The following is a 9,876-nucleotide window of genomic DNA, read 5'->3' as shown; positions in this document are numbered from 1 at the left end:
TTTACAGCTGAATACGTGTGTGTCGTGTGTGTCTGTATGCACACAACATCACAGGCAGACACAAACTCACAGATGAGGATGGGGATTCAGAGAACAACAGGTCATCGGGATCTCGTGTTCATCACTTTTAGGGGTTAGTGTCAGAGTCTTTCTCATACTCGGCCTCAGTGTAGACATATTCATCTTCTGCCCTGACAGAGCGGCGAATCCACCCAGCCCGTGACTTCGAGCTTTCCCTTAAGGGCTCAGAGCTGTCTTTGCCTCCAAGCCCTTTTTCCCCCTCTCACTCTCCTGTGTGGACTGCCGTCCTGGAAGTGATGGAAGCTGGAAGGTCCAGTCTGGAGTCACTGCAGAGTACGCTGCTCATGCTTCATAATTGCATTTGCAGTGACCAAGAAGAGGAGAAAACAACAGCCCGGGCAATTCAGGCTTCAAGAATCTCACCCCTGGGAGAGGAGTCATACCTCCACCCAGGCTGGTCCACCCGGCCCCAGGGGACTTTCCTGCTGGGAAAACAGAGCACTTTGCAAGTTGTTCCTTGGATACTCAAGGTCGGAGGAGGACAGTGAAGACTGTCCGTAACCAGATCTCCTTAGTTCTTACACTGCCACAGTGACTCAACCGCCCCTGCCTCCTGAAGAGCCAGGCTAGGAGGCAAACCAAACAAAGTGAAGGCATGCGGGAACGCCCTGCCCAGGACCCCCACGAATGCCTGCACTGCCAAGGAGCGTCTCTGCCCAGGAAGGTCCCACGACTTGCTGCCTTCTCCATCCCAATCTGCACTTTGAAATCACGGAGAGAAATGCTGAGTATCCCAAGACAGATTCCACTGCCACAGTGAATGGTGCGGGTGCTGGGCCTCCCAGCCCCGTGCCAATGACAGGGCGCTTGCTCAGGAAGCTGGTTCCCCTCATTCTCTCAATTTCCACTCTTCTTTCCAGAGCCTGGGTACCTTGAAAGGCATCGATTAAAGTAGTTACAGCAGTCTTGCAAAAAATTGTTGTTAAGAAGGGTGGGATGCCTTATCATACACGTGAAATTAACCAATGAGCTCAAACTAAACACTGCGTTACAAAGACAGCGAATATTAATGCAATGGAAATTGCACGTAGGGTCCAAACTTATACACACAGCGCTGGAAATGATGAGTGTCCATCTGTGAATCTAAAATACACAAGAGCATGATATTTCCCGAATAAGTTGATGCAATTACACATTGCAGAGAAAATATGATTAGAAGGTTTATAGTAAGGAGGCAGGAAAAAAAAACCCACGTTTGTTTTGGTTGTTAGATTCAAAAATATTCAGTGCAACAACACGTATCCTTGGGCAACAACCTATGCAAGCAGAAGGCAGGCTATGAGCCCCGCTCGGCGGGAAACACATTGGAAGCCCCACCTCCCAAGACAACTGGGGAGTAAGATGCCAGCAGACAACATTTTTCGAATTATCAAAGCCAGAATGTTCCAGATGCGAAAAAAACGTGATATAGGACTGGAAAAGCGTCCTGGAAAATGGGGAAATCCTTTTCAGTCGGAGAGGAGACGCTCTGACCGGAGAAAGTGACCTCTGAAGTGACTCTGGAAGGGTGGACAGAGTGTGGAAAGGTGCAAACGTCAGGAAGGGATTTCTGGGAACAGAAAGGCAGATTTAAATACCTAGAAGTAGAGGTAGAGTCAGGCTTATGGAAGACAGAAAGAAAGTGCAAACCACCAAGCAGCCAGCCGAGGGAGCCACAGACGGGGCCACCCAGATGGGCAAAGACAGACGGTCTACAGGGCACTTTAGCGCCAACGAAAGTTGGTAGGAAAAAAGCAACAAAACAAATAATGAAAAAGCAGGCAGGGGTCAGACCCAGAGCATCCTCCAGACGGGTGGAGGGGACCGTGGCTGGGGGTGGCCAGACAGGATGGAAGATGACGGCTGGGCAGACAGGCAGGGGTCAGGCCCAGAGCATCCTCCAGACGGGTGGAGGGGACCGTGGCTGGGGGTGGCCAGACAGGATGGAAGATGACGGCTGGGCAGACAGGCAGGGGTCAGACCCAGAGCATCCTCCAGATGGGTGGAGGGGACCGTGGCTGGGGGAGGCCGGACAGGATGGAAAATGATGGCCAGGAAGACAGGCGGTGAAGGGCAGCGGAGGAGGAGACGGGGACCCTCTTTGGAGGGGAATCAGGAGTACCTGACATGCTGCAGCGTGAGGGTAAGATGAACCTCAAGGTTAACCAGAAATGCCAAGCGCTCACCTCCTGCTGGGGCATGTTAGAACAGTGGCCTCGTGGACAGAGGAGGAGACCCGCTGAGTGGATACTGGATAAACACAGGACTTCTTCTGTTTGGGACGTGATAACAAAGGGCCCTCGTTGAGGGGGTTTAGGAGAAACAGACATTTATCGCTCACAGTTCTGGAGACTGGAAGTCCAGGATGAAGGGGCTGCCAGGGCTGATGTCTGGTGAGGGGTCAATTTCTGGTTGGCAGATGGCGCCTTCTCACAGTGTCCTCAGAGAGTGGGACAGGCGAGGGAGCCCTCAGGGTCCCGTCTATACGGGCGCTAACCCCACTTATGAGGGCTTCACCCTCATGACCCCAGCACATTCCAGAGGTTCCAGCTTTTCATACTGCTACCTTGAGGGTTAGGTTCCCACATGAATTTGCGGTAGATGTGAGAGACTTTTCTAAGTTAGATACAATTGGAAGGGAATCATGTTACAAAGCTGAGATTCTGGAATAAAAGGATGTCTGAGTGTTTCATGCACTTATCTCCCCAGAAGGCTTGAAGATTCATCCTTCCAGGACATCATTTTTCAGTTTATCTGGGGCTTTGGTCTCATGGGTCGATACAGTTTGTGAAGGAATTAGAAGGGAAAAAATTTAAATAAAAGCGAAGGGAGGATAATGTCAAAGAAAAGTCACAAAGTTTAGGGAAGTCGGCTGAGATAAAGGGCACCTCTGACGCTTGATGATGGGAAGGGACCGAGGGCATGCGGGTTCCCTCCACCATCAGCCCAGCGCCCTTGGACGAGCGGCCTGGGGTCAGTGGCCTGAATTCAGGGCTGCGAGGCACAGATGGAGTGGGTGTGGTTCCTACCTGTCAGATCAATCACAGTCGCGGACGTCCTCATGGGAAAACTCACCAGACGTGAACACAGTGTGTGAACAATGGAGGCTGTTGTGGATCCTGGGGTCCCTGGAAGGCTGCAGGCTGAGCCATTGAGACCCACTGGCCCCCCATCCTCTCTTCAAGTATGTTTGCTAAGTGAGTAGCCTTAGGAGAGCCAGACAGTGCCTCCCTCCAGAGAGGAACAGGCGGGTCTGCTCAGCATCCAGGGCAAAGGCCAGTTGGCCCCACAGTCGGCGGTGGGACCCTGAGCCCCTGAGCTGCAGCTCCTTGTCAGACTCACAGCCACACTCACCGAGGACTTCAGGAACAGGGAGAGCAAAACCTCAGACTTTTCACAGATTTAGCTTTTGACACTAGTGTCATCAGAATAAATCCGAAAACCAAAGACAAAGAGATAAACCTTAAAAATACCGAGAGAAAATAACACGACTCTTTCAAAGAGCCACATTTAGAGCCTCAGTTCACTTCTCAACAGACAGAAACCAAAAGGCGTGTAGTGATGGCACTGATGTGCTTACAGACCACACACAACAAGCCATGCCCAAGAGAGATGGTTTTCCAAAAGGAAGGCGGAAACAGAGATGTCCCAGACAATGGACATGAGGCAGGACAAGTGTTTTGGAAGAGAGGAGATGCTAAAAGTAAGAAAGGATACACAAAAGGGTAAGTATTTGAAGTAAACCTACATAAAGAGCTAATATTTAAGACAATAATAAAAATGTTTCATGCACCTGAAACCTGGGATAAAATGCAAGACAAAGCACGAAGAGTGAAATGACTTACATGATGTAAATGTGATAGTTTAGGACAGATGATGTCAAAGGTGGATTTTTGGTATAAAGTAACCATTGAAATAATAGCAAAAATGTCAACAATAAGCTCAGAGGCAGAAATAGAGTAGTAAAAATGTTGATTCAATCATAAAAACACAAGGGGAAAAAGGAACAAAAAGCACATGGGGCGAATAGAAAATAATAGATGGTGGATTTAAACTAAAATACAACAGTAATGGTGTTAACTGTAAATGGACTAAATATGCTAACTGAAAAACAAAGATGATCTCTCCTTGACAGAATAAACGATCCCAGGGCACACTGCTTATAACAGAGCTAATTTGAACATCAGCACAAAGAAGTAACAGGGTAAAAGACTGAACAAGATACACCACAAAATTCAAAAGCAAACATATCCAGTTTTAAAAACTGATGTAACTAATGAAGAAAAAAGACAGACTTGGCAAGCTTGTCCAACCCTCTGCCCGTGGGCCCCGTGCAGCCCAGAGTGGCTTTGAAGGTGGCTCAAAACAAATTCATACCCTTTCTTAAACATTAGGAGATTGTTTGTGATTTTTTTTAGCTCATCAGCTATCATTAGTGTTCGTGTATTTTATGTGTGGCCCAAGACACTTCTTCTTCCAATGTGGTTCAGGGAAGCCAAAAGATTAGACACCCCTGCTTTAAAGCAAGGAGTATTACTGAAGATAAGGATATTTCGTAAGAACAAAAAGTTATTATTTATAATACTATGTAAAGGGAATCATATGTTAAGCCTAGTGGGATGTACTTCATTAATGGAAGTGGGTTTTATATTTAAAACCAGTCATAGTAAAGCAACATAACAGAATAAAGGATAAAAACCATATGATAATATCAATGACTACAGAAATATTATATAATAAAACTCAACATCTATTCATAATTTAGATTAAAAAAATTAAAAAGAAACCTCAGTTAACCATAAGCATAAGGATATTTCCCAAATATGACAAAGGGTATTTACAAAATTACCAATGCAACAGCGGAATACTAAAGGCACAGCTAACAGAATTGGAAATGAGACAAGGGTTTCCACTATCTCCATTTCCTTCAATATTGTACTAGAAGTACTAACTGAGACAGTGGGGTAAGAAAAGGAAATTTAAAAGTTAGAGTTAGACGTAAACAAATAAAGCCTTCATTATTTAGCCAAACAAAAATATTTTGAATGTGGAACTTCAAAAAAAAACTGTAACTATTTAAATTAATAAGTTAATTTAAGATAGCTGAATATGAGTTCAACATTCAAAAGTCAGTTGCATTTCTGTATACTAGCACATCTAGAAAGTGAAATTTTAAAAAAATTGCAATACCCTAAGAATATTAATGCCAAGAAATAAATATAACAAAAATTTGCAAAACTTTTATAAAAGACTGAAAAAAATGTCCTTGAAACCGATTAAAGAAGTTTATATAAAGATAGGCATACGCCACTTTCACAAACTGGAGGGTTAAATGTCAAAATTGTCAAGTGAGCCCAAATTGACTTACAGATTCAATACAATACCAGTCGAAGCTCCTGCAGGCTTTAGTTGTGTTTTTGGTGAAAATTGACAAGTGGATACTAAGATACATATGGAAAGCCCCAGGGGCCAGACCATCGAGGACAGTCTTGACGGAGAGGAACGCAGCTGAAGCATTCTCATCACCAGACATCGAGACAACTTTTATCAGCCAATAGCAGTTAAAATAGTGTTGCCGCAAGGCCAACAAACCACACAGAAATTCTGGAAACAGAGACACACACATGTGCAGCCACTCAGTGATGACTGAGGTGCGAATGCAGGGCTGTAGGGAGAACACGCTGTTTCAAACACGTGTCATGGAAAGTAAAACGCGAAATCTGCAGCCCCCCACTGACTGAACGGCCCTCCTCTTGGCCAAGGGGACCCCAGAAACATTTGAACAAGTAAAACGCGAAATCTGCAGCCCCCTACTGACTGAACGGCCCTCCTCTTGGCCAAGGGGACCCCAGAAACACTTGAACTGAGTTCCTGGCTGTGATGGGACGGGAGGTAGGGTGCGCCTCATTGCACCCCTCCCCCACTGCCGCCATGAGTCTACCTTCCCTAAGAGCGAAGCAGAAACCAGCCCTTTTGGAGATTTGCTCCGCTGCTGACTCACCGGCCTCATCACGCACCCTCCCTTTCTAAGATCTTGACTCAACAACCAACAGCATTCCTTCCTGATGGTAGCCCACTGGCCATGGAGTAGCTCTGGCACTCTGCAGAGAATGTGCAGGGAGGGTTTTCATATCCTCTGCATCAGCTTCTGAAGTCAGAGGGCCAAAAACGCCACCCTCAGATCACGCTAACACCGCCAGCTTTTGATCATTCGATCCACAGAGAAGCAAGACGCTCAGGTGCACGTGTACACGTTCTTTTTTTCATAAATATTCATGGTTTTTGTAGCTTATCAAGTATGTACATTGGATGTCCCATTCTGAATAAATTTTTGTCTTATTTTTTCCACCCATGAAGTGTCTGTTTCCAACTTCTGACTGGAGGCTACACTTCCCAGCCTGTCAAAACGGCCACTCTTGCACCCTTCACAAGAAACAAAGCCCTCCTTTCCAAATGTATGAACCTCCTCTTTCTTCAGCTGACAATCACCGGGTCAGCTATGTATGAGTAATAACATGAACCTGAATCCCTGCAATGTGATATATTTAAAAATCATTTCCAAGTTACTATCAAACCTGGAAATAAGAGGTGAAACTGTTAAATTTCTAGAAGATTACATAGGAAAATATCTTAAGGTTCATGAATCTTTCCTAAACAGGACACAAAAGCCCACCCACAAAGGAAAAGATTGACAAATAGGACTTGATGAAAATTAAGAACTTCTGTTCAATTGAGAGAATAAAAGGCACTAATTGAGAGAAGATATGTAATATATATATATATATATTCCTGAAAAATAACTCATCTAAAATTTAAGGACATACATTCTTATATATATGTTTAAGGATATATATGTAATATAACACGTTACAAATCAATAACAAATTGATGAGAAGTTAAATGAGAAAAAGACTTAAGCACTTCACAAAAGATGTTCAAATGACCAATAGGCACATTTGAATGTGCTCAACCTCATTAATCATCAAGCAAATGCAAAGTAAAGCCACGGTGAAATACCACTCCTCACTGCCAGAATGCCTGCACTTGAATGCTGCCAACGTCACATGCTGAAAAAAACTTGGAGCAGCTGGAATTCTGATCCTTCGCTGGTGAGGATGTAAATCAGTAAAGCCACTGGGGAAACATCTTGATGGTGCCTTACACCACTGAGCATGCATGAATTCTATCACACCCAGCAGCTTCACTGCTAGGCAGGTAGCCACCTGCAATGCATTCACATGTGCACCAGAAGACTTGTTCGTATCCACCTTGTTTGTAATAGCCTAAAGCCAAAAACTGTCCATCAGTACTTGAATGGTTCAATAAACCATGGGAGGGAGAGAGAAGAAAACAGCATATGAGAAAGAACAGTCTTTATAGTTTAGGAAATTTATGGAGAAGCAGCAATGGAGTAACGTGTATTTAACAGGAAACGCAACAGAACAACGACAGAAAACACACAGATACCCAAACCACATGAATGAAGCACAGACAGGACATCGAGTGGAAAATGGCACACACGGAAAACCACGTGCTGTGTGGTTTTATTTGCATGGAGTTCATAAAACTAGGCAAGATGGATCTGTGGTAACGAATGTGCAGCACGCCGGATTCTGTCTTGACTGAGGGGAGGCTGCTTGAAGGTGTTAAACCGTCAAATTTCACTGGGCTAAAAGCTGAGATTTGCAGACCTTGCTGTCTAAGTGCTGTGTTTCAACAGAAAGTTCATCCAAAGTCCTTATGCTCTGGAGTTTGTAGCACTGAAAATATTCTTCTTTTAGGGGGAAGAAACTTTTCTAGCAAAAGAAACCAAGGAAATATCCCTCCAAAAGAGGTTTAAAATCAAAGCAAAGGGGAAGAATTAATATCAACTAACCAGAGGTCAGTTATTTGCTTGTGTGGTTTGTGAAACTATTTCACCCCCAAGAACACCTGACAAAGCCCTGCTCTTTTGGAAATTTCCAATGGTGGCAGCTTTAGGCTTTTCCTCCCGGGATCCTGTGAGATTCCTGGCGGAGGGGCTGTGCTGCGCAGCCGTGGACCACGTTCCCACAGGGAGGCCGGCTTACCGCGGTGGCTCTCCACAGCAATCCAAACAAGCAGGCTGTGGTTCACCAGGAGCCATCGGACACGTACACACTTACCCCGTGGCTGCTTCTCCATGAATTTCGTAAACCACAAAAACTATCCTTTTTCATACCCCGTTTTCTTCTGTCTCCCTCCCATCTGCCTTCCTTCTTCACAAAACTGCCCCGCCAGTTCCCAGCAATGGAATTCCTCGCTGGTAAATTAAGTGATTGCCACAAATGTCAAGGCCGACGCCCCTCAGTCATCTCCTCCTCCAAACCCTGCAAACCCATAAGACCTCAGCACAGAATCCACTTTATTAAAACCAAAAAGTTCCCGTCATTAACTCCTGACGCTCCTTGAGACAAGCAATGACACTGTAAGCTTGGACACGTCACCCTGTGGGACTGTAGGACTGTGTCTTCATCGTGGTCTGGGATTTCCAAGTTCTTCTTCACAGCCATGGTTTCGTCTCCTGTTTGTGAAACTTGGAGATCCGTGAAGACTTTACAATAAATACAGGAGCGTGTTTCTTAGGAACCCTCTCTCACTCATGGGAACTTTTCTGACTGGTTAGCCAAAAAAACACAGGAAATGTCATTTCACCACATATTTTTCTGTTACAAATCTTTTTGTCCCGTGTCTGGCCATAGGAGCATGGCTATAAAGTTGTGCTGTCTTCCAGTTTCATTTTTAAGTGAGAACGCGAGATTTCCTGCTTGATCAGAAACCAGAGCTGATCCCCTCTGCACATCTGCAGAGCTTCACACCGAAGCAGAACCCAGCAGAACCCACAGAACCACGTAAGAGCTGCCACAGCATCGCCACAGGTGTGAAATGCCTGAGACACAGAACAGGTCCCTCTTCTGTGTCCTCACCAGCCTGACTCGGGCAAACAGTGTTTGCTGGAAAGAAACGGACAGGGAACGCAGCTGGCCATCACGCCCGTGTGACCACCCAGGGTTTTCTTCAGCTGGAGCCACTGCTGTTGCCAGGCCTCGTGTGGCCTCATCCTGTGGCAGTGGGAGAGGGAGGGAATCACCAAGCCGCTCACAATCCTCGCATGCCCTCGGCCACATGCAGACGCACTCCTTCCACTCCCCTGTGGAGACGGGTCTTCGTGCTCAGAGGCCTGCTGCACCCTCCCTCCCTCTGGTCACTCTTCTCCTCTTTCTGCCGCTGTCCCTGGACGCTGGAGGGCCGGGAGCGGAGGTCACGCTCCCTCACAGCCACCCCTCGCCCCCCAACTCACTCCTGTGCTTTCCCCCACTTCATTTTTCACCAAACATTCAATAAGCGTCTTCCAGCTCCTCCATCCCATTCCCTGTGCTAAGCCTGGGGCTGGAACAGCGGACCATGGTCTAAAGAATCACAAGATGGCCGGGCGTGGTGGCTCATGCCTGTAATCCCAGCACTTTGGGAGGCTGAGGCAGGCGGATCACGAGGTCAGGAGATCGAGATCATCCTGGCCAACACGGTGAAACCCCATCGCTACTAAAAATATGAAAATTAACCTGACGTGGTGGCACATACCTGTAATCCCAGCTACTGGGGAGGCTGAGGCAGGAGAATCGCTTTACCCAGGGAGTCGGAGGTTGCAGTGAACTGATACCAGATCGCACCACTGCACGCTCCTTCTCAAACAAACAAACCAAAAACGATCACAGAGACATAGAGAAGGCAGAAAAGGAAAGGAAAACAGTCAGGACATGACAGAATAAACAGATATGAATCCCTTATTCATAAAAA

At 46.1% G+C, this 9,876-nt stretch overlaps 1 long non-coding RNA gene across 1 annotated transcript; it reads right to left on the bottom strand.

Moving 5' to 3' along the window:
* Positions 1 to 5,854: 5,854 nt before the first annotated feature.
* Positions 5,855 to 9,556, bottom strand: LOC116562097. The gene is made up of 3 exons (XR_004273765.1): positions 8,443 to 9,556; positions 7,078 to 7,343; positions 5,855 to 6,589 (listed from the first exon to the last, which is right to left on the bottom strand). It is a non-coding gene; the product is annotated as an uncharacterized LOC116562097 (long non-coding RNA).
* Between the last annotated feature and the right edge of the window lie 320 nt (positions 9,557 to 9,876).

The sequence above is a fragment of the Sapajus apella genome, unplaced genomic scaffold (assembly GCF_009761245.1).
Source record: "Sapajus apella isolate SASKATOON/1434 unplaced genomic scaffold, GSC_monkey_1.0 scaffold31, whole genome shotgun sequence".
Classification (NCBI taxonomy): Eukaryota; Metazoa; Chordata; class Mammalia; order Primates; family Cebidae; genus Sapajus; species Sapajus apella.
The sequence above is the reverse complement of the archived record's forward strand: the minus strand, read 5'-3'. Positions and strand labels throughout refer to the sequence as shown.